This window comes from Mustela lutreola, chromosome 14 (genome assembly GCF_030435805.1).
Source record: "Mustela lutreola isolate mMusLut2 chromosome 14, mMusLut2.pri, whole genome shotgun sequence".
Taxonomy (NCBI): domain Eukaryota; kingdom Metazoa; phylum Chordata; class Mammalia; order Carnivora; family Mustelidae; genus Mustela; species Mustela lutreola.
Window position 1 is genome coordinate 27,489,157 of NC_081303.1, and position 23,840 is coordinate 27,512,996.

Consider the following 23,840-nt stretch of genomic DNA (forward strand, 5'->3'; position numbering starts at 1 on the left):
AGGAAGCAGCGGCGAACTGCTGTTTGCTCCAAGCCAAAGCCTCTGCGAAAGCACAGCATTCGCTGAGAAATGTTCTGCGGGCTGCTGCTGCTTGCCTGAGCCCAGTCTCTTGGTGGAGAATTCCGCAAACAACGAGGCCTCGTGCCGGGGCGTCTCCCGTGGGAAAGCACAGCATTCGTTGGGAAATCAGAGTTGGGTTTGGGGATGCTGCTGCTGCTTGCCTGAGCTAGTCCCCGCAGCACGGTGGAAGATACTCCCATGGAGCGAAATACTCTTTGCCCTAGCATCCCCTCTGCCTGAGAGATTAGCGTGGTCGCACACGTCTTACACCGCGCTCCCCAGGAGCAAGTATGGGGAAGGCGCAGCACGCCGCCACAGGGGAAGACAAGGAGCCATTGGCCTTGGGGTCGGGAAACGCTCGGGAAGCAGGATAGCCTGCCGTGGCACGAACTACAGGCCAGAGGCAAGACAAGTGTCCCCCGCTCCCTGTGCGGAGAGATGGAAGCCTGGCTGCTAAGGAGACATGAGGAGACGACTAGGGCAGGGGCGCGTGCTCCACTCTGAGGAAGGAGTCTGGGCAGAAGGCAGGTCTGTCCTGTGCTTCTGGTCCCAAGGGGACAGCATATTCTTGGCAACCTTTCCCAAGGGCAGATTTGGGCTTGCCCCCAGGTGCCATACCCGGAACTCGCAGAAACAACCCCATGGAGAAACGGGCAGACAGATGCCGTCTTCCAGCAAGATGTGGTAGCGTTGTGGGTGGCAGGGGGTGTGCCGGGGTAGGAGTGGAGACAGTCCCCCACAGTTCCCCATCCCAGTGCACGGGCCGTGTGCAGGAATCCTGTCGCCTCCTCCCTCCTTTGGTGAAGGAACTGGCCTAGACCCCGAGACTGCCTGAGCGCCGGGGCAAAGGGCAGACCCCTACCTAAGCCAGGAGATGGTAATAGGCATAGAGTGCCATGGTAGGCCACGCACGCTACGGCAGGGTTGTGACTGTGTCTGCTTAGTTCGGCTTAGCAAGTTGAACCCTGGGCGCGACCTTGGAGCTCGGGAAAGCAAGGCCCAAGAGGCACCGGCTCTTCCGCGGCTCTTATTCCCTGCCGCGACAGAGCGAACGACGAAAGCCTGGATGAGGAAGCAGCAGGGAAGTGGGGTTCGCGCCAAGCTGAAAACCTCTGTGAAAGCACAGCAGTCCCTGGCATGTCAGAGTCGGTTCTGTGGGCTGCTTTTGTTGCTAGCCTTAGCCTAGTATTCACATCACGATGGGAGAAACCCGCATAGAGAGAAAGCCTCTCTGCCGGGCATCCCCTCTGGGAAAGCACAGCATTCTTTGGGAAATCAGAGTCCGGTCTGTGGGATGCTGCCTGCTGCTTGCCGGAGCTAGTCTCCACAACACGGTGTAGTAAACGCGCATGGAGCGAAATCCTCTTTGCCTGGGCACCCCTCTGCCTGAGAGAGAAGTGCGGTGGCACCGTGGAAGGAGCACGAAGGAAAGGGACACGTCTGTCACTGCAGAGCGACGGAAGCCTGGCTGCTAAGGAGACACGAGGGGAAGTTTAGGGCAGGGGAAAGGGCTCCACTCTGAGGAAGGAGTCATGACAGAAAGCATGCCTGTCCTGAGCCTTTGGGCCCAAGGAGGCAGCAACTCCTTGGCCACCTGTCCGTGGTGGAGACATGGGCTTGCCACCAGGCGCCGTCACTGAAATCGAGAAACAGCTCCCAGAAAGAACTGGCCATCAGATGCCGTCTTCCTCCAGGATGTGGAAGCTTGGAGGAGGCATGGGTTTAAGGGGAAGGAGTGGGGACATTCCCCCAAAGCTCCCTATTCAGTGCACGGGCGATGTGCAAGGATCCTGTCACCTCTCCTTTCCTGTGGGTAAACCACTGGCCTAGTCCGCGAGTCCGCCTGAGTGCCAGAGTAAAAGGCCTAGTAATGCCTACACCGGGAGATGGTAGTGTGCATACAGTGCCATCCTAGGCTACTGCTCGGTTGTGCCTGTGTCTGCTTAGTTCGGCCTGGCTGGATGAACCCAGGACGCAAACATGGAGCCCGGGAAACAAGGCCCAAGAGACACCAGCTCTCCCGCAGCTCTTCTTCCCTGACGCGACTGAAGCCTTGCTGAGGAAGCAGCGGCGAACTGCTGTTTGCTCCAAGCCAAAGCCTCTGCGAAAGCACAGCATTCGCTGAGAAATGTTCTGCGGGCTGCTGCTGCTTGCCTGAGCCCAGTCTCTTGGTGGAAGAATTCCGCAAACAGCGAGGCTTCTTTGCCGGGGCGTCTCCCGTGGGAAAGCACAGCATTCGTTGGGAAATCAGAGTTGGGTTTGGGGATGCTGCTGCTGCTTGCCTGAGCTAGTCTCCGCAGCACGGTGGAAGATACTCCCATGGAGCGAAATACTCTTTGCCCACTATCCCCTCTGCCTGAGAGATTAGCGTGGTCGCACACGTCTGTCACCGCGCTCCCCAGGAGCAAGTGTGGGGAAGGCGCAGCACGCCGCCCCAGGGGAAGACAAGGAGCCATTGGTCTTGGGGTCGGGAAACGCTCGGGAAGCAGGATAGCCTGCCGTGGCACGAACTACAGGCCAGAGGCAAGACAAGTGTCCCCCGCTCCCTGTGCGGAGAGATGGAAGCCTGGCTGCTAAGGAGACATGAGGAGACGACTAGGGCAGGGGCGCGTGCTCCACTCTGAGGAAGGAGTCTGGGCAGAAGGCAGGTCTGTCCTGTGCCTCTGGTCCCAAGGGGACAGCATCTTCGTGGCAACCTTTCCCAAGGGCAGATTTGGGCTTGCCCCCAGGTGCCATACCCGGAACTCGCAGAAACAACCCCATGGAGAAACGGGCAGACAGATGCCGTCTTCCACCAAGATGTGGTAGCGTTGTGGGTGGCAGGGGGTGTGCCGGGGAAGGAGTGGAGACAGTCCCCCACAGTTCCCCATCCCAGAGCACGGGCCGTGTGCAGGAATCCTGTCGCCTCCTCCCTCCTTTGGTGAAGGAACTGGCCTAGATCCCGAGACTGCCGGAGCTCCGGGGCAAAGGGCAGACCCCTACCTAAGCCAGGAGATGGTAATAGGCATAGAGTGCCATGGTAGGCCACGCACACTACGGCAGGGTTGTGACTGTGTCTGCTTAGTTTGGCTTAGCAAGTTGAACCCTGGGCGCGACCTTGGAGCTCGGGAAAGCAAGGCCCAAGAGGCACCGGCTCTTCCGCGGCTCTTTTTCCCTGCCGCGACAGAGCGAACGACGAAAGCCTGGATGAGGAAGCAGCAGGGAAATGTGGTTCGCGCCAAGCTGAAAACCTCTGTGAAAGCACAGCAGTCCCTGGCAAGTCAGAGTCGGTTCTGTGGGCTGCTTTTGTTGCTAGCCTTAGCCTAGTATTCACATCACGATGGGAGAAACCCGCATAGAGAGAAAGCCTCTCTGCCGGGCATCCCCTCTGGGAAAGCACAGCATTCTTTGGGGAATCAGAGTCGGTTCTGTCGGATGCTGCCTGCTGCTTGTCGGAGCTAGTCTCCAGAGCACGGTGTAATAAACCCGCATAGAGCGAAATCCTCTTTGCCTGGGCATCCCCTCTGCCTGAGAGAGAAGCGCCGTGGCGCCTGGGGAAAGAGCCTAAAGGAAAGGCACACTTCTGTCACTACAGAGCGACGGAAGCCAGCCTGCTAAGGAGACACGAGGGGAAGATTAGGGCAGGGGAAAGGGCTACACTCTGAGGAAGATGTCTGGGCAGAAAGCATGCCTGTCCTGAGCCTTTGGGCCAAACAGCCAGCAACTCCTTGGCCACCTGTCCGTGGTGGAGACATGGGCTTGCCACCAGGCGCCTACCTTGAACTGGAGAAACAACTCCCAGAAAGAACACGCCATCATATGCTGTCTTCCTCCAGGATGTCGAAGCTTAGAGGAGGCACGTGGTTTAAGGGTAGGAGTGGGAACAGTTCACCAAAGCTCCCTATTCAATGCATGGGCGGTGTTCAGGGATCCTGCCACCTCTCCTTTCCAGGTTCGGAAAGCACTGGTCTAGCCCGCGAGTCTGCCAGAGCGCCAGAGTAAAAGGCCTAGCGATGCCTACACCGGGAGATGGTAGTGTGAATAGAGTGCCATCCTAGGCTACGCACGCTACTGCACGGTTGTGGCTGTGTCTGCTTAGTTCGGCCTGGCAGGGTGAACCCAGGACGCAAACATGGAGCCCGGGAAAGCAAGGCGCAAGAGGCACCAGCTCTCCCGCAGCTCTTCTTCCCTGATGTGACAGCTTTCCTGAGGAAGCAGCGGCGAAGTGTTGTTCGCTCCAAGCCAAAACCTCTGCGAAAGCAGACCATTCGCAGAGAAATATTCTGTGGGCTGCTGCTGCTTGCCTGAGCACAGACTCGCGGTGGGAGAAACCCGCATACATTGAAAGCCTTTTTGCGTGGGCATCTCCCCTGGGAAAGCAAGGTATTCATTGGGAAATCAGAGTGGGGTTAGGGGATGCCGCTGTTGCTTGCCTGAGCTAGTCTCCACAGCACGGTGGAAGATACCCGCATGGAGCGAAATACTCTTTGCCCTAGCATTCCCTCTGCCTGAGAGAGAAGCATGGCAACACACGTCTCTCACCACGCTCCCCAGGAGCAAGTGTGTGGAAGGTACCGCACGCCGCCCCAGGGGACGAGAAGGAACGTTGGCCTTGGGGTCGGGAAACGCTCGGGAAGCAGGATAGCGTGCCGTGGCACGAATAGCAGGCCTGTTGCAAGCCAAGTTTCCCCCGCTCCCTGTCCGGAGAGAAGGAAGCCTGGCTGCTAAGGAGACATGAGGGGAAGACTAGGGCAGGGGCGCATGCTCCACTCCGAGGAAGGAGTCTGGGCAGAAGGCAGGCCTGTCCTGTGCCTCTGGTCCCAAGGGGCCAGCATCTCCTTGCCCACCTGTGCCAAGGGCAGATGGGTTTGCCCCCAAAGCCTAAACCAGAACTCGCAGAAACAACCCCACGGAGAAACGTGTAGAGAGATGCCGTCTTCCCCCAAGATATGGCAGCGTTGTGTGTGGCAGGGGGTTTGCCTGGGAAGGAGTGGAGACAGTCCCCCACAGTTCCCCATCCCAGTGCAGGGGCCGTGTGCAGGGATCCTGTCGCCTCCCCTCTCCTGTGGGGAAGAGAGTGGCCTAGACCCCGAGTCTGCCTGAGCGCCAGAGCCAAAGGTAAAACCTTACATACGCCACTGGATGGTAATAGGCATAGAGTGCCATGCTAGGCCACGCACGCTGCTGCAGGGTTGTGACTGTGTCTGCTTAGTTCGGCTTAGCAAGGTGAACCGTGGGCGCGAACTTGGAGCCCGAAATAGCAAGGCCCAAGAGGCACCAGCTCTCCCGCGGCTCTTATTCCCTGCCGCGACAGAGCGAACGACCAAAGCCTGGCTGAGGAATCAGCAGGGAAGTGTGGTTCGCGCCAAGCTGTAAACTTCTGCGAAAGCACAGCAGTCCCTGGCAAATCAGAGTCGGTTCTGTGGGCTGCTTTTGTTGCTAGCCTTAGCCTAGTATTCACAGCACGATGGGAGAAACCCGCATAGAGCGAAAGCCTCTCTGCCGGGCATCCCCTCTGGGAAAGCACAGCATTCTGTGGGAAATCAGAGTCCGGTCTGTGGGATGCTGCCTGCTGCTTGCCGGAGCTAGTCTCCACAACACGGTGTAGTAAACCCGCATGGAGCGAAATCATCTTTGCCTGGGCACCCCTCTGCCTGAGAGAGAAGTGCGTTGGCACCGTGGAAGGAGCACGAAGGAAAGGGACACGTCTGTCACTGCAGAGCGACGGAAGCCTGGCTGCTAAGGAGACACGAGGGGAAGTTTAGGGCTGGGGAAAGGGTTCCATTCTGAGGAAGGAGTCATGACAGAAAGCATGCCTGTCCTGAGCCTTTGGGCCCAAGGAGCCAGCAACTCCTTGGCCACCTGTCCGTGGTGGAGACATGGCCTTGCCACCAGGCGCCTTCACTGAACTCGAGAAATAACTCCCAGAAAGAACTGGCCATCAGATGCCGTCTTCCTCCAGGATGTGGAAGCTTGGAGGAGGCATGGGTTTAAGGGGAAGGAGTGGGGACATTCCCCCAAAGCTCCCTATTCAGTGCACGGGCGATGTGCAAGGATCCTGTCACCTCTCCTTTCCTGTGGGTAAACCACTGGCCTAGTCCGCGAGTCCGCCTGAGTGCCAGAGTAAAAGGCCTAGCAATGCCTACACCGGGAGATGGTAGTGTGCATACAGTGCCATCCTAGGCTACTGCTCGGTTGTGGCTGTGTCTGCATAGTTCGGCCTGGCAGGATGAACCCAGGACGCAAACATGGAGCCCGGGAAACAAGGCCCAAGAGACACCAGCTCTCCCGCAGCTCGTCTTGCCTGACGCGACTGAAGCCTTGCTGAGGAAGCAGCGGCGAACTGCTGTTTGCTCCAAGCGAAAGCCTCTGCGAAAGCACAGCATTCGCTGAGAAAAGTTCTGCGGGCTGCTGCTGCTTGCCTGAGCCCAGTCTCTTGGTGGGAGAATTCCGCAAACAGCGAGGCCTCTTTGCAGGGGCGTCTCCCGTGGGAAAGCACAGCATTCGCTGTGAAATCAGAGTTGTGTTTGGGGATGCTGCTGCTGCTTGCCTGAGCTAGTCTCCGCAGCACGTTGGAAGATACTCCCATGGAGCGAAATACTCTTTGCCCTAGCATCCCCTCTGCCTGAGAGATTAGCGTGGTCGCACACGTCTGTCACCGCACTCCCCAGGAGCAAGTGTGGGGAAGGCGCTGCACGCCGCCCCAGGGGAAGACAAGGAGCCATTGGCCTTGGGGTCGGGAAACGCTCGGGAAGCAGGATAGCCTGCCGTGGCACGAACTGCAGGCCAGAGGCAAGACAAGTGTCCCCCGCTCCCTGTGCGGCGAGATGGAAGCCTGGCTGCTAAGGAGACATGAGGAGACGACTAGGGCAGAGGCGCGTGCTCCACTCTCAGGAAGGAGGCTGGGCAGAAGGCAGGCCTGTCCTGTGCCTCTGGTCCCAAGGGGACAGCATCTTCTTGGCAACCTGTCCCAAGGGCAGATTTGGGCTTGCCCCCAGGTGCCATTCACGGAACTCGCAGAAACAACCCCATGGAGAAACGGTCAGAGAGATGCCGTCTTCCACCAAGATGTGGTAGCGTTGTGGGTGGCAGGGGATGTGCCGGGGTAGGAGTGGAGACAGTCCCCCACAGTTCCCCATCCCAGTGCACGGGCCGTGTGCAGGAATCCTGTCGCCTCCTCCCTCCTTTGTTGAAGGCACTGGCCTAGACCCCGAGACTGCCTGAGCGCCGGGGCAAAGGGCAGACCCCTACCTAAGCCAGGAGATGGTAATAGGCATAGAGTGCCATGCTAGGCCACACACGCTGCTGCAGGGTTGTGACTGTGTCTGCTTAGTTCGGCTTAGCAAGGTGAACCGTGGGCGCGAACTTGGAGCCCGGGAAAGCAAGGCCCAAGAGGCACCAGCTCTCCCGCGGCTCTTATTCCCTGCCGCGACAGAGCGAACGACCAAAGCCTGGCTGAGGAAGCAGCAGGGAAGTGTGCTTCGCGCCAAGCTGAAAACCTCTGCGAAAGCACAGCAGTCCCTGGCAAGTCAGAGTCGGTTCTGTGGGCTGCTTTTGTTGCTAGCCTTAGCCTAGTATTCACAGCACGATGGGAGAAACCCGCATAGAGCGAAAGCCTCTCTGCCAGGGCATCCCCTCTGGGAAAGCACAGCATTCTTTGGGAAATCAGAGTCCGGTCTGTGGGATGTTCCCTGCTGTGTGCCTGCTCCACAGCACGGTGTAGTAAACAGGCATGGAGCGAAATCCTCTTTGCCTGGGCATCTCCTCTGCCTGAGAGAGAAGCGCAGTGGCACCGTGGAAGGAGCACGAAGGAAAGGGACACGTCTGTCACTGCAGAGCGACGGAAGCCTGGCTGCTAAGGAGACACGAGGGTAAGTTTAGGGCAGGGGAAAGGGCTCCACTCTGAGAAAGGAGTCATGACAGAAAGAATGCCTGTCCTGAGTCTTTGGGCCCAAGGAGCCAGCAACTCCTTGGCCACCTGTCCGTGGTGGAGACATGGGCTTGCCACCAAACGCCTTCACTGAACTCGAGAAACAACTCCCAGAAAGCACTGGCCATCAGATGCCGTCTTCCTCCAGGATGTGGAAGCTTGGAGGAGGCATGGGTTTAAGGAGAAGGAGTGGGGACATTCCCCAAAACTCCCTCTTCAGTGCACGGGCGATGTGCAAGGATCCTGTCACCTCTCCTTTCCTGTGGGTAAACCACTGGCCTAGTCCAAGAATCCGCCTGAGTGCCAGAGTAAAAGGCCTAGCAATGCTTACACCGGGAGATGGTAGTGTGCATACAGTGCCATGCTAGGCTACTGCTCGGTTGTGGCTGTGTCTGCTTAGTTCGGCCTGGCAGGATGAACCCAGGACGCAAACATGGAGCCCGGGAAACAAGGCCCAAGAGACAACAGCTCTCCCGCAGCTCTTCTTGCCTGACGCGACTGAAGCCTTGCTGAGGAAGCAGCGGCGAAGTGCTGTTTGCTCCAAGCGAAAGCCTCTGCGAAAGCACAGCATTCGCTGAGAAAAGTTCTGCGGGCTGCTGCTGCTTGCCTGAGCCCAGTCTCTTGGTGGGACAATTCCGCAAACAGCGAGGCCTCTTTGCCAGGGCGTCTCTCGTGGGAAAGCACAGCATTCGTTGGGAAATCAGAGTTGTGTTTGGGGATGCTGCTGCTGCTTGCCTGAGCTAGTCTCCGCAGCACGTTGGAAGATACTCCCATGGAGCGAAATACTCTTTGCCCTAGCATCCCCTCTGCCTGAGAGATTAGCGTGGTCGCACACGTCTGTCACCGCGCTCCTCAGGAGCAAGTGTGGGGAAGGCGCAGCACGCCGCCCCAGGGGAGGACAAGGAGCCATTGGCCTTGGGGTCGGGAAACGCTCGGGAAGCAGGATAGCCTGCCGTGGCACGACCTGCAGGCCAGAGGCAAGACAAGTGTCCCCCGCTCCCTGTGCGGAGAGATGGAAGCCTGGCTGCTAAGGAGACATGAGGAAACAACTAGGGCAGAGGCGCGTGCTCCACTCTCAGGAAGGAGTCTGGGCAAAAGGCAGGCCTGTCCTATGCCTCTGGTCCCAAGGGGACAGCATCTTCTTGGCAACCTGTCCCAAGGGCAGATTTGGGCTTGCCCCCAGGTGCCATTCACTGAACTCGCAGAAACAACCCCATGGAGAAACGGGCAGACAGATGCCGTCTTCCACCAAGATGTGGTAGCGTTGTGGGTGGCAGGGGGTGTGCCGGGGAAGGAGTGGAGACAGTCCCCCAGAGTTCCCCATCCCAGTGCACGGGCCGTGTGCAGGAATCCTGTCGCCTCCTCCCTCCTTTGTTGAAGGCACTGGCCTAGACCCCGAGACTGCCTGAGCGCCGGGGAAAAGGGCAGACCCCTACCAAAGCCAGGAGATGGTAATAGGCATAGAGTGCCATGCTAGGCCACGCACGCTACTGCAGGGTTGTGTCTGTGTCTGCTTAGTTCGGCTTAGCAAGTTGAACCCTGGGCGCGAACTTGGAGCTCGGGAAAGCAAGGCCCAAGAGGCACCAGCTCTTCCGCGGCTCTTATTCCCTGCCGCGACAGAGCGAACGACCAAAGCCTGGCTGAGGAAGCAGCAGGGTACTGTGGTTCGCGCCAAGCTGAAAAGCTCTGTGAAAGCACAGCAGTCCCTGGCAAATCAGAGTCGGTTCTGTGGGCTGCTTTTGTTGCTAGCCTTAGCCTAGTATTCACATCACGATGGGAGAAACCCGCATAGAGCGAAAGCCTCTCTGCCAGGGCATCCCCTCTGGGAAAGCACAGCATTCTTTGGGAAATCAGAGTCGGTTCTGTGCGATGCTGCCTGCTGCTTGTCGGAGCTAGTCTCCAGAGCACGGTGTAATAAACCCGCATAGAGCGAAATCCTCTTTGCCTGGGCATCCCCTCTGCCTGAGAGAGAAGCGCTGTGGCGCCTGGGGAAAGAGCCTAAAGGAAAGGCACACTTCTGTCACTACAGAGCGACGGAAGCCTGCCTGCTAAGGAGACACGAGGGGAAGATTAGGGCAGGGGAAAGGGCTACACTCTGAGGAAGGTGTCTGGGCAGAAAGCATGCCTGTCCTGAGCCTTTGGGCCAAACAGCCAGCAGCTCCTTGGCCACCTGTCCGTGGTGGAGACATGGGCTTGCCACCAGGCGCCTACCCTGAACTGGAGAAACAACTCCCAGAAAGAACACGCCATCATATGCTGTCTTCCTCCAGGATGTCGAAGCTTAGAGGAGGCACGTGGTTTAAGGGTAGGAGTGGGAACAGTTCACCAAAGCTCCCTATTCAATGCATGGGCGGTGTTCAGGGATCCTGTCACCTCTCCTTTCCAGGTTGGGAAAGCACTGGTCTAGCCCGCGAGTCTGCCAGAGCGCCAGAGTAAAAGGCCTAGCGATGCGTACACCGGGAGATGGTAGTGTGAATAGAGTGCCATCCTAGGCTACGCACGCTACTGCACGGTTGTGGCTGTGTCTGCTTAGTTCGGCCTGGCAGGGTGAACCCAGGACGCAAACATGGAGCCCGGGAAAGCAAGGCGCAAGAGGCACCAGCTCTCCCGCAGCTCTTCGTCCCTGATGTGACAGCTTTCCTGAGGAAGCAGCGGCGAAGTGTTGTTCGCTCCAAGCCAAAATCTCTGCAAAAGCAGACCATTCGCAGAGAAATATTCTGTGGGCTGCTGCTGCTTGCCTGAGCACAGTCTCGTGGTGGGAGAAACCCGCATACAGTGAAAGCCTTTTTGCGTGGGCATCTCCCCTGGGAAAGCAAGGTATTCATTGGGAAATCAGAGTGGGGTTAGGGTATGCCGCTGCTGCTTGCCTGAGCTAGTCTCCACAGCACGGTGGAAGATACCCGCATGGAGCGAAATACTCTTTGCCCTAGCATTCCCTCTGCCTGAGAGAGAAGCATGGTAACACACGTCTCTCACCGCGCTCCCCAGGAGCAAGTGTGTGGAATGTGCCGCACGCCGCCCCCGGGGAAGAGAAGGAACGTTGGCCTTGGTGTCGGGAAACGCTCGGGACGCAGGATAGCGTGCCGTGGCACGAATAGCAGGCCTGTTGCAAGCCAAGTTTCCCCCGCTCCCTGTCCGGAGAGAAGGAAGCCTGGCTGCTAAGGAGACATGAGGGGAAGACTAGGGCAGGGGCGCATGCTCCACTCCGAGGAAGGAGTCTGGGCAGAAGGCAGGCCTGTCCTGTGCCTCTGGTCCCAAGGGGCCAGCATCTCCTTGGCCACCTGTGCCAAGGGCAGACGGGTTTGCCCCCAAAGGCCAAACCAGAACTCGCAGAAACAACCCCACGGGAAACGGGTAGAGAGAAGCCGTCTTCCCCCAAGATATGGCAGCGTTGTGTGTGGCAGGGGGTTTGCCTGGGAAGGAGTGGAGACAGTCCCCCACAGTTCCCCATCCCAGTGCAGGGGCCGTGTGCAGGGATCCTGTCGCCTCCCCTCTCCTGTGGTGAAGAGAGTGGCCTAGACCCCGAGTCCGCCTGAGCGCCAGAGCCAAAGGTAAAACCTTACATACGCCACTAGATGGTAATAGGCATAGAGTGCCATGCTAGGCCACGCACGCTGCTGCAGGTTGTGACTGTGTCTGCTTAGTTCGGCTTAGCAATATGAACCGTGGGCGCGAACTTGGAGCCCGGGAAAGCAAGGCCCAAGAGGCACCAGCTCTTCCGCGGCTCTTATTCCCTGCCGCGACAGAGCGAACGACCAAAGCCTGGCTGAGGAAGCAGCAGGAAAGTGTGGTTCGCGCCAAGCTGAAAACCTCTGCGAAAGCACAGCAGTCCCTGGCAAGTCAAGGTCGGTTCTGTGGGCTGCTTTTGTTGCTAGTCTTAGCCTAGTATTCACATCACGATGGGAGAAACCCGCATAGAGCGAAAGCCTCTCTGCCGGGCATCCCCTCTGGGAAAGCACAGCATTCTGTGGGAAATCAGAGTCCGGTCTCTGGGATGCTGCCTGCTGCTTGCCGGAGCTAGTCTCCACAACACGGTGTACTAAACCCGCATGGAGCGAAATCCTCTTTGCCTGGGCACCCCTCTGCCTGAGAGAGAAGTGCGGTGGCACCGTGGAAGGAGCACGAAGGAAAGGGACACGTCTGTCACTGCAGAGCGACGGAAGCCTGGCTGCTAAGGAGACACGAGGGGAAGTTTAGGGCAGGGGAAAGGGCTCCACTCTGAGGAAGGAGTCATGACAGAAAGCATGCCTGTCCTGAGCCTTTGGGCCCAAGGAGCCAGCAACTCCTTGGCCACCTGTCCGTGGTGGAGACATGGGCTTGCCACCAGGCGCCTTCACTGAACTCGAGAAACAACTCCCAGAAAGAACTGGCCATCAGATGCCGTCTTCCTCCAGGATGTGGAAGCTTGGAGGAGGCATGGGTTTAAGGGGAAGGAGTGGGGACATTCCCCCAAAGCTCCCTATTCAGTGCACGGGCGATGTGCAAGGATCCTGTCACCTCTCCTTTCCTGTGGGTAAACCACTGGCCTAGTCCGCGAGTCCGCCTGAGTGCCAGAGTAAAAGGCCTAGTAATGCCTACACCGGGAGATGGTAGTGTGCATACAGTGCCATCCTAGGCTACTGCTCGGTTGTGGCTGTGTCTGCTTAGTTCGGCCTGGCAGGATGAACCCAGGACGCAAACATGGAGCCCGGGAAACAAGGCCCAAGAGACACCAGCTCTCCCGCAGCTCTTCTTGCCTGACGCGACTGAAGCCTTGCTGAGGAAGCAGCGGCGAACTGCTGTTTGCTCCAAGCGAAAGCCTCTGCGAAAGCACAGCATTCGCTGAGAAAAGTTCTGCGGGCTGCTGCTGCTTGCCTGAGCCCAGTCTCTTGGTGGGAGAATTCCGCAAACAGCGAGGCCTCTTTGCAGGGGCGTCTCCCGTGGGAAAGCACAGCATTCGCTGGGAAATCAGAGTTGTGTTTGGGGATGCTGCTGCTGCTTGCCTGAGCTAGTCTCCGCAGCACGTTGGAAGATACTCCCATGGAGCGAAATACTCTTTGCCCTAGCATCCCCTCTGCCTGAGAGATTAGCGTGGTCGCACACGTCTGTCACCGCGCTCCCCAGGAGCAAGTGTGGGGAAGGCGCTGCACGCCGCACAAGGGGAGGACAAGGAGCCATTGGCCTTGGGGTCGGGAAACGCTCGGGAAGCAGGTTAGCCTGCCGTGGCACGAACTGCAGGCCAGAGGCAAGACAAGTGTCCCCCGCTCCCTGTGCGGAGAGATGGAAGCCTGGCTGCTAAGGAGACATGAGGAGACGACTAGGGCAGAGGCGCGTGCTCCACTCTCAGGAAGGAGGCTGGGCAGAAGGCAGGCCTGTCCTGTGCCTCTGGTCCCAAGGGGACAGCATCTTCTTGGCAACCTATCCCAAGTGCAGATTTGGGCTTGCCCCCAGGTGCCATTCACGGAACTCGCAGAAAAAACCCCATGGAGAAACGGGCAGACAGATGCCGTCTTCCACCAAGATGTGGTAGCGTTGTGGGTGGCAGGGGGTGTGCCGGGGAAGGAGTGGAGACAGTCCCCCACAGTTCCCCATCCCAGTGCACGGGCCGTGTGCAGGAATCCTGTCGCCTCCTCCCTCCTTTGATGAAGGCACCGGCCTAGACCCCGAGACTGCCTGAGCGCCGGGGAAAAGGGCAGACCACTACCTAAGTCAGGAGATGGTAATAGGCATAGAGTGCCATGCTAGGCCACGCACGCTACTGCAGGGTTGTGTCTGTGTCTGCTTAGTTCGGCTTAGCAAGTTGAACCCTGGGCGCGAACTTGGAGCTCGGGAAAGCAAGGCCCAAGAGGCACCAGCTCTTCCGAGGCTCTTATTCCCTGACGCGACAGAGAGAACGACCAAAGCCTGGCTGAGGAAGCAGCAGGGTACTGTGGTTCGCGCCAAGCTGAAAAGCTCTGTGAAAGCACAGCAGTCCCTGGCAAATCAGAGTCGGTTCTGTGGGCTGCTTTTGTTGCTAGCCTTAGCCTAGTATTCACATCACGATGGGAGAAACCCGCATAGAGCGAAAGCCTCTCTGCCAGGGCATCCCCTCTGGGAAAGCACAGCATTCTTTGGGAAATCAGAGTCGGTTCTGTGCGATGCTGCCTGCTGCTTGTCGGAGCTAGTCTCCAGAGCACGGTGTAATAAACCCGCATAGAGCGAAATCCTCTTTGCCTGGGCATCCCCTCTGCCTGAGAGAGAAGCGCTGTGGCGCCTGGGGAAAGAGCCTAAAGGAAAGGCACACTTCTGTCACTACAGAGCGACGGAAGCCTGCCTGCTAAGGAGACACGAGGGGAAGATTAGGGCAGGGGAAAGGGCTACACTCTGAGGAAGGTGTCTGGGCAGAAAGCATGCCTGTCCTGAGCCTTTGGGCCAAACAGCCAGCAGCTCCTTGGCCACCTGTCCGTGGTGGAGACATGGGCTTGCCACCAGGCGCCTACCCTGAACTGGAGAAACAACTCCCAGAAAGAACACGCCATCATATGCTGTCTTCCTCCAGGATGTCGAAGCTTAGAGGAGGCACGTGGTTTAAGGGTAGGAGTGGGAACAGTTCACCAAAGCTCCCTATTCAATGCATGGGCGGTGTTCAGGGATCCTGTCACCTCTCCTTTCCAGGTTGGGAAAGCACTGGTCTAGCCCGCGTGTCTGCCAGAGCGCCAGAGTAAAAGGCCTAGCGATGCGTACACCGGGAGATGGTAGTGTGAATAGAGTGCCATCCTAGGCTACGCACGCTACTGCACGGTTGTGGCTGTGTCTGCTTAGTTCGGCCTGGCAGGGTGAACCCAGGACGCAAACATGGAGCCCGGGAAAGCAAGGCGCAAGAGGCACCAGCTCTCCCGCAGCTCTTCGTCCCTGATGTGACAGCTTTCCTGAGGAAGCAGCGGCGAAGTGTTGTTCGCTCCAAGCCAAAATCTCTGCAAAAGCAGACCATTCGCAGAGAAATATTCTGTGGGCTGCTGCTGCTTGCCTGAGCACAGTCTCGCGGTGGGAGAAACCCGCATACAGTGAAAGCCTTTTTGCGTGGGCATCTCCCCTGGGAAAGCAAGGTATTCATTGGGAAATCAGAGTGGGGTTAGGGTATGCCGCTGCTGCTTGCCTGAGCTAGTCTCCACAGCACGGTGGAAGATACCCGCATGGAGCGAAATACTCTTTGCCCTAGCATTCCCTCTGCCTGAGAGAGAAGCATGGTAACACACGTCTCTCACCGCGCTCCCCAGGAGCAAGTGTGTGGAAGGTGCCGCACGCCGCCCCCGGGGAAGAGAAGGAACGTTGGCCTTGGGGTCGGGAAACGCTCGGGACGCAGGATAGCGTGCCGTGGCACGAATAGCAGGCCTGTTGCAAGCCAAGTTTCCCCCGCTCCCTGTCCGGAGAGAAGGAAGCCTGGCTGCTAAGGAGACATGAGGGGAAGACTAGGGCAGGGGCGCATGCTCCACTCCGAGGAAGGAGTCTGGGCAGAAGGCAGGCCTGTCCTGTGCCTCTGGTCCCAAGGGGCCAGCATCTCCTTGGCCACCTGTGCCAAGGGCAGACGGGTTTGCCCCCAAAGGCCAAACCAGAACTCGCAGAAACAACCCCACGGAGAAACGGGTAGAGAGATGCCGTCTTCCCCCAAGATATGGCAGCGTTGTGTGTGGCAGGGGGTTTGCCTGGGAAGGAGTGGAGACAGTCCCCCACAGTTCCCCATCCCAGTGCAGGGGCCGTGTGCAGGGATCCTGTCGCCTCCCCTCTCCTGTGGTGAAGAGAGTGGCCTAGACCCCGAGTCCGCCTGAGCGCCAGAGCCAAAGGTAAAACCTTACATACGCCACTAGATGGTAATAGGCATAGAGTGCCATGCTAGGCCACGCACGCTGCTGCAGGTTGTGACTGTGTCTGCTTAGTTCGGCTTAGCAATGTGAACCGTGGGCGCGAACTTGGAGCCCGGGAAAGCAAGGCCCAAGAGGCACCAGCTCTTCCGCGGCTCTTATTCCCTGCCGCGACAGAGCGAACGACCAAAGCCTGGCTGAGGAAGCAGCAGGAAAGTGTGGTTCGCGCCAAGCTGAAAACCTCTGCGAAAGCACAGCAGTCCCTGGCAAGTCAGAGTCGGTTCTGTGGGCTGCTTTTGTTGCTAGCCTTAGCCTAGTATTCACAGCACGATGGGAGAAACCCGCATAGAGCGAAAGCCTCTCTGCCGGGCATCCCCTCTGGGGAAGCACAGCATTCTGTGGGAAATCAGAGTCCGGTCTCTGGGATGCTGCCTGCTGCTTGCCGGAGCTAGTCTCCACAACACGGTGTACTAAACCCGCATGGAGCGAAATCCTCTTTGCCTGGGCACCCCTCTGCCTGAGAGAGAAGTGCGGTGGCACCGTGGAAGGAGCACGAAGGAAAGGGACACGTCTGTCACTGCAGAGCGACGGAAGCCTGGCTGCTAAGGAGACACGAGGGGAAGTTTAGGGCAGGGGAAAGGGCTCCACTCTGAGGAAGGAGTCATGACAGAAAGCATGCCTGTCCTGAGCCTTTGGGCCCAAGGAGCCAGCAACTCCTTGGCCACCTGTCCGTGGTGGAGACATGGGCTTGCCACCAGGCGCCTTCACTGAACTCGAGAAACAACTCCCAGAAAGAACTGGCCATCAGATGCCGTCTTCCTCCAGGATGTGGAAGCTTGGAGGAGGCATGGGTTTAAGGGGAAGGAGTGGGGACATTCCCCCAAAGCTCCCTATTCAGTGCACGGGCGATGTGCAAGGATCCTGTCACCTCTCCTTTCCTGTGGGTAAACCACTGGCCTAGTCCGCGAGTCCGCCTGAGTGCCAGAGTAAAAGGCCTAGTAATGCCTACACCGGGAGATGGTAGTGTGCATACAGTGCCATCCTAGGCTACTGCTCGTTTGTGGCTGTGTCTGCTTAGTTCGGCCTGGCAGGATGAACCCAGAACGCAAACATGGAGCCCGGGAAACAAGGCCCAAGAGACACCAGCTCTCCCGCAGCTCTTCTTGCCTGACGTGACTGAAGCCTTGCTGAGGAAGCAGCGGCGAACTGCTGTTTGCTCCAAGCGAAAGCCTCTGCGAAAGCACAGCATTCGCTGAGAAAAGTTCTGCGGGCTGCTGCTGCTTGCCTGAGCCCAGTCTCTTGGTGGGAGAATTCCGCAAACAGCGAGGCCTCTTTGCAGGGGCGTCTCCCGTGGGAAAGCACAGCATTCGCTGGGAAATCAGAGTTGGGTTTGGGGATGCTGCTGCTGCTTGCCTGAGCTAGTCTCCGCAGCACGTTGGAAGATACTCCCATGGAGCGAAATACTCTTTGCCCTAGCATCCCCTCTGCCTGAGAGATTAGCGTGGTCGCACACGTCTGTCACCGCGCACCCCAGGAGCAAGTGTGGGGAAGGCGCTGCACGCCGCACCAGGGGAGGACAAGGAGCCATTGGCCTTGGGGTCGGGAAACGCTCGGGAAGCAGGATAGCCTGCCGTGGCACGAACTCTAGGCCAGAGGCAAGACAAGTGTCCCCCGCTCCCTGTGCGGAGAGATGGAAGCCTGGCTGCTAAGGAGACATGAGGAGACGACTAGGGCAGAGGCGCGTGCTCCACTTTCAGGAAGGAGGCTGGGCAGAAGGCAGGCCTGTCCTGTGCCTCTGGTCCCAAGGGGACAGCATCTTCTTGGCAACCTATCCCAAGTGCAGATTTGGGCTTGCCCCCAGGTGCCATTCACGGAACTCGCAGAAACAACACCATGGAGAAACGGGCAGACAGATGCCGTCTTCCACCAAGATGTGGTAGTGTTGTGGGTGGCAGGGGGTGTGCCGGGGAAGGAGTGGAGACAGTCCCCCACAGTTCCCCATCCCAGTGCACGGGCCGTGTGCAGGAATCCTGTCGCCTCCTCCCTCCTTTGATGAAGGCACCGGCCTAGACCCCGAGACTGCCTGAGCGCCGGGGAAAAGGGCAGACCCCTACCTAAGCCAGGAGATGGTAATAGGCATAGAGTGCCATGCTAGGCCACGCACGCTACTGCAGGGTTGTGTCTGTGTCTGCTTAGTTCAGCTTAGCAAGTTGAACCCTGGGCGCGAACTTGGAGCTCGGGAAAGCAAGGCCCAAGAGGCACCAGCTCTTCCGCGGCTCTTATTCCCTGACGCGACAGAGAGAACGACCAAAGCCTGGCTGAGGAAGCAGCAGGGTACTGTGGTTCGCGCCAAGCTGAAAACCTCTGTGAAAGCAGAGCAGTCCCTGGCAAATCAGAGTCGGTTCTGTGGGCTGCTTTTGTTGCTAGCCTTAGCCTAGTATTCACATCACGATGGGAGAAACCCGCATAGAGCGAAAGCCTCTCTGCCAGGCATCCCCTCTGGGAAATCACAGCATTCTTTGGGAAATCAGAGTCGGTTCTGTGCGATGCTGCCTGCTGCTTGTCGGAGCTAGTCTCCAGAGCACGGTGTAATAAACCCGCATAGAGCGAAATCCTCTTTGCCTGGGCATGCCCTCTGCCTGAGAGAGAAGCGCTGTGGCGCCTGGGGAAAGAGCCTAAAGGAAAGGCACACTTCTGTCACTACAGAGCGACGGAAGCCTGCCTGCTAAGGAGACACGAGGGGAAGATTAGGGCAGGGGAAAGGGCTACACTCTGAGGAAGGTGTCTGGGCAGAAAGCATGCCTGTCCTGAGCCTTTGGGCCAAACAGCCAGCAGCTCCTTGGCCACCTGTCCGTGGTGGAGACATGGGCTTGCCACCAGGCGCCTACGCTGAACTGGAGAAACAACTCCCAGAAAGAACACGCCATCATATGCTGTCTTCCTCCAGGATGTCGAAGCTTAGAGGAGGCACGTGGTTTAAGGGTAGGAGTGGGTACAGTTCACCAAAGCTCCCTATTCAATGCATAGGCGGTGTTCAGGGATCCTGTCACCTCTCCTTTCCAGGTTGGGAAAGCACTGGTCTAGCCCGCGAGTCTGCCAGAGCGCCAGAGTAAAAGGCCTAGCGATGCGTACACCGGGAGATGGTAGTGTGAATAGAGTGCCATCCTAGGCTACGCACGCTACTGCACGGTTGTGGCTGTGTCTGCTTAGTTCGGCCTGGCAGGGTGAACCCAGGACGCAAACATGGAGCCCGGGAAAGCAAGGCGCAAGAGGCACCAGCTCTCCCGCAGCTCTTCGTCCCTGATGTGACAGCTTTCCTGAGGAAGCAGCGGCGAAGTGTTGTTCGCTCCAAGCCAAAATCTCTGCAAAAGCAGACCATTCGCAGAGAAATATTCTGTGGGCTGCTGCTGCTTGCCTGAGCACAGTCTCGCGGTGGGAGAAACCCGCATACAGTGAAAGCCTTTTTGCGTGGGCATCTCCCCTGGGAAAGCAAGGTATTCATTGGGAAATCAGAGTGGGGTTAGGGTATGCCGCTGCTGCTTGCCTGAGCTAGTCTCCACAGCACGGTGGAAGATACCCGCATGGAGCGAAATACTCTTTGCCCTAGCATTCCCTCTGCCTGAGAGAGAAGCATGGTAACACACGTCTCTCACCGCGCTCCCCAGGAGCAAGTGTGTGGAAGGTGCCGCACGCCGCCCCCGGGGAAGAGAAGGAACGTTGTCCTTGGGGTCGGGAAACGCTCGGGACGCAGGATAGCGTGCCGTGGCACGAATAGCAGGCCTGTTGCAAGCCAAGTTTCCCCCGCTCCCTGTCCGGAGAGAAGGAAGCCTGGCTGCTAAGGAGACATGAGGGGAAGACTAGGGCAGGGGCGCATGCTCCACTCCGAGGAAGGAGTCTGGGCAGAAGGCAGGCCTGTCCTGTGCCTCTGGTCCCAAGGGGCCAGCATCTCCTTGGCCACCTGTGCCAAGGGCAGACGGGTTTGCCCCCAAAGGCCAAACCAGAACTCGCAGAAACAACCCCACGGAGAAACGGGTAGAGAGATGCCGTCTTCCCCCAAGATATGGCAGCGTTGTGTGTGGCAGGGGGTTTGCCTGGGAAGGAGTGGAGACAGTCCCCCACAGTTCCCCATCCCAGTGCAGGGGCCGTGTGCAGGGATCCTGTCGCCTCCCCTCTCCTGTGGTGAAGAGAGTGGCCTAGACCCCGAGTCCGCCTGAGCGCCAGAGCCAAAGGTAAAACCTTACATACGCCACTAGATGGTAATAGGCATAGAGTGCCATGCTAGGCCACGCACGCTGCTGCAGGTTGTGACTGTGTCTGCTTAGTTCGGCTTAGCAATGTGAACCGTGGGCGCGAACTTGGAGCCCGGGAAAGCAAGGCCCAAGAGGCACCAGCTCTTCCGCGGCTCTTATTCCCTGCCGCGACAGAGCGAACGACCAAAGCCTGGCTGAGGAAGCAGCAGGAAAGTGTGGTTCGCGCCAAGCTGAAAACCTCTGCGGAAGCACAGCAGTCCCTGGCAAGTCAGAGTCGGTTCTGTGGGCTGCTTTTGTTGCTAGTCTTAGCCTAGTATTCACAGCACGATGGGAGAAACCCGCATAGAGCGAAAGCCTCTCTGCCGGGCATCCCCTCTGGGAAAGCACAGCATTCTGTGGGAAATCAGAGTCCGGTCTCTGGGATGCTGCCTGCTGCTTGCCGGAGCTAGTCTCCACAACACGGTGTAGTAAACGCGCATGGAGCGAAATCCTCTTTGCCTGGGCACCCCTCTGCCTGAGAGAGAAGTGCGGTGGCACCGTGGAAGGAGCACGAAGGAAAGGGACACGTCTGTCACTGCAGAGCGACGGAAGCCTGGCTGCTAAGGAGACACGAGGGGAAGTTTAGGGCAGGGGAAAGGGCTCCACTCTGAGGATGGAGTCATGACAGAAAGCATGCCTGTCCTGAGTCTTTGGGCCCAAGGAGCCAGCAACTCCTTGGCCACCTGTCCGTGGTGGAGACATGGGCTTGCCACCAGGCGCCTTCACTGAACTCGAGAAACAACTCCCAGAAAGAACTGGCCATCAGATGCCGTCTTCCTCCAGGATGTGGAAGCTTGGAGGAGGCATGGGTTTAAGGGGAAGGAGTGGGGACATTCCCCCAAAGCTCCCTATTCAGTGCACGGGCGATGTGCAAGGATCCTGTCACCTCTCCTTTCCTGTGGGTAAACCACTGGCCTAGTCCGCGAGTCCGCCTGAGTGCCAGAGTAAAAGGCCTAGTAATGCCTACACCGGGAGATGGTAGTGTGCATACAGTGCCATCCTAGGCTACTGCTCGTTTGTGGCTGTGTCTGCTTAGTTCGGCCTGGCAGGATGAACCCAGGACGCAAACATGGAGCCCGGGAAACAAGGCCCAAGAGACACCAGCTCTCCCGCAGCTCTTCTTGCCTGACGCGACTGAAGCCTTGCTGAGGAAGCAGCGGCGAACTGCTGTTTGCTCCAAGCGAAAGCCTCTGCGAAAGCACAGCATTCGCTGAGAAAAGTTCTGCGGGCTGCTGCTGCTTGCCTGAGCCCAGTCTCTTGGTGGGAGAATTCCGCAAACAGCGAGGCCTCTTTGCAGGGGCGTCTCCCGGGGGAAAGCACAGCATTCGCTGGGAAATTAGAGTTGGGTTTGGGGATGCTGCTGCTGCTTGCCTGAGCTAGTCTCCGCAGCACGTTGGAAGATACTCCCATGGAGCGAAATACTCTTTGCCCTAGCATCCCCTCTGCCTGAGAGATTAGCGTGGTCGCACACGTCTGTCACCGCGCTCCCCAGGAGCAAGTGTGGGGAAGGCGCTGCACGCCGCACCAGGGGAGGACAAGGAGCCATTGGCCTTGGGGTCGGGAAACGCTCGGGAAGCAGGATAGCCTGCCGTGGCACGAACTGCAGGCCAGAGGCAAGACAAGTGTCCCCCGCTCCCTGTGCGGAGAGATGGAAGCCTGGCTGCTAAGGAGACATGAGGAGACGACTAGGGCAGAGGCGCGTGCTCCACTTTCAGGAAGGAGGCTGGGCAGAAGGCAGGCCTGTCCTGTGCCTCTGGTCCCAAGGGGACAGCATCTTCTTGGCAACCTATCCCAAGGGCAGATTTGGGCTTGCCCCCAGGTGCCATTCACGGAACTCGCAGAAACAACCCCATGGAGAAACGGGCAGACAGATGCCGTCTTCCACCAAGATGTGGTAGCGTTGTGGGTGGCAGGGGGTGTGCCGGGGAAGGAGTGGAGACAGTCCCCCACAGTTCCCCATCCCAGTGCACGGGCCATGTGCAGGAATTCTGTCGCCTCCTCCCTCCTTTGATGAAGGCACCGGCCTAGACCCCGAGACTGCCTGAGCGCCGGGGAAAAGGGCAGACCCCTACCTAAGCCAGGAGATGGTAATAGGCATAGAGTGCCATGCTAGGCCACGCACGCTACTGCAGGGTTGTGTCTGTGTCTGCTTAGTTCGGCTTAGCAAGTTGAACCCTGGGCGCGAACTTGGAGCTCGGGAAAGCAAGGCCCAAGAGGCACCAGCTCTTCCGCGGCTCTTATTCCCTGACGCGACAGAGAGAACGACCAAAGCCTGGCTGAGGAAGCAGCAGGGTACTGTGGTTCGCGCCAAGCTGAAAACCTCTGTGAAAGCAGAGCAGTCCCTGGCAAATCAGAGTCGGTTCTGTGGGCTGCTTTTGTTGCTAGCCTTAGCCTAGTATTCACATCACGATGGGAGAAACCTGCATAGAGCGAAAGCCTCTCTGCCAGGGCATCCCCTCTGGGAAATCACAGCATTCTTTGGGAAATCAGAGTCGGTTCTGTGCGATGCTGCCTGCTGCTTGTCGGAGCTAGTCTCCAGAGCACGGTGTAATAAACCCGCATAGAGCGAAATCCTCTTTGCCTGGGCATCCCCTCTGCCTGAGAGAGAAGCGCTGTGGCGCCTGGGGAAAGAGCCTAAAGGAAAGGCACACTTCTGTCACTACAGAGCGACGGAAGCCTGCCTGCTAAGGAGACACGAGGGGAAGATTAGGGCAGGGGAAAGGGCTACACTCTGAGGAAGGTGTCTGGGCAGAAAGCATGCCTGTCCTGAGCCTTTGGGCCAAACAGCCAGCAGCTCCTTGGCCACCTGTCCGTGGTGGAGACATGGGCTTGCCACCAGGCGCCTACCCTGAACTGGAGAAACAACTCCCAGAAAGAACACGCCATCATATGCTGTCTTCCTCCAGGATGTCGAAGCTTAGAGGAGGCACGTGGTTTAAGGGTAGGAGTGGGAACAGTTCACCAAAGCTCCCTATTCAATGCATAGGCGGTGTTCAGGGATCCTGTCACCTCTCCTTTCCAGGTTGGGAAAGCACTGGTCTAGCCCGCGAGTCTGCCAGAGCGCCAGAGTAAAAGGCCTAGCGATGCGTACACCGGGAGATGGTAGTGTGAATAGAGTGCCATCCTAGGCTACGCACGCTACTGCACGGTTGTGGCTGTGTCTGCTTAGTTCGGCCTGGCAGGGTGAACCCAGGACGCAAACATGGAGCCCGGGAAAGCAAGGCGCAAGAGGCACCAGCTCTCCCGCAGCTCTTCGTCCCTGATGTGACAGCTTTCCTGAGGAAGCAGCGGCGAAGTGTTGTTCGCTCCAAGCCAAAATCTCTGCAAAAGCAGACCATTCGCAGAGAAATATTCTGTGGGCTGCTGCTGCTTGCCTGAGCACAGTCTCGCGGTGGGAGAAACCCGCATACAGTGAAAGCCTTTTTGCGTGGGCATCTCCCCTGGGAAAGCAAGGTATTCATTGGGAAATCAGAGTGGGGTTAGGGTATGCCGCTGCTGCTTGCCTGAGCTAGTCTCCACAGCACGGTGGAAGATACCCGCATGGAGCGAAATACTCTTTGCCCTAGCATTCCCTCTGCCTGAGAGAGAAGCATGGTAACACACGTCTCTCACCGCGCTCCCCAGGAGCAAGTGTGTGGAAGGTGCCGCACGCCGCCCCCGGGGAAGAGAAGGAACGTTGGCCTTGGGGTCGGGAAACGCTCGGGACGCAGGATAGCGTGCCGTGGCACGAATAGCAGGCCTGTTGCAAGCCAAGTTTCCCCCGCT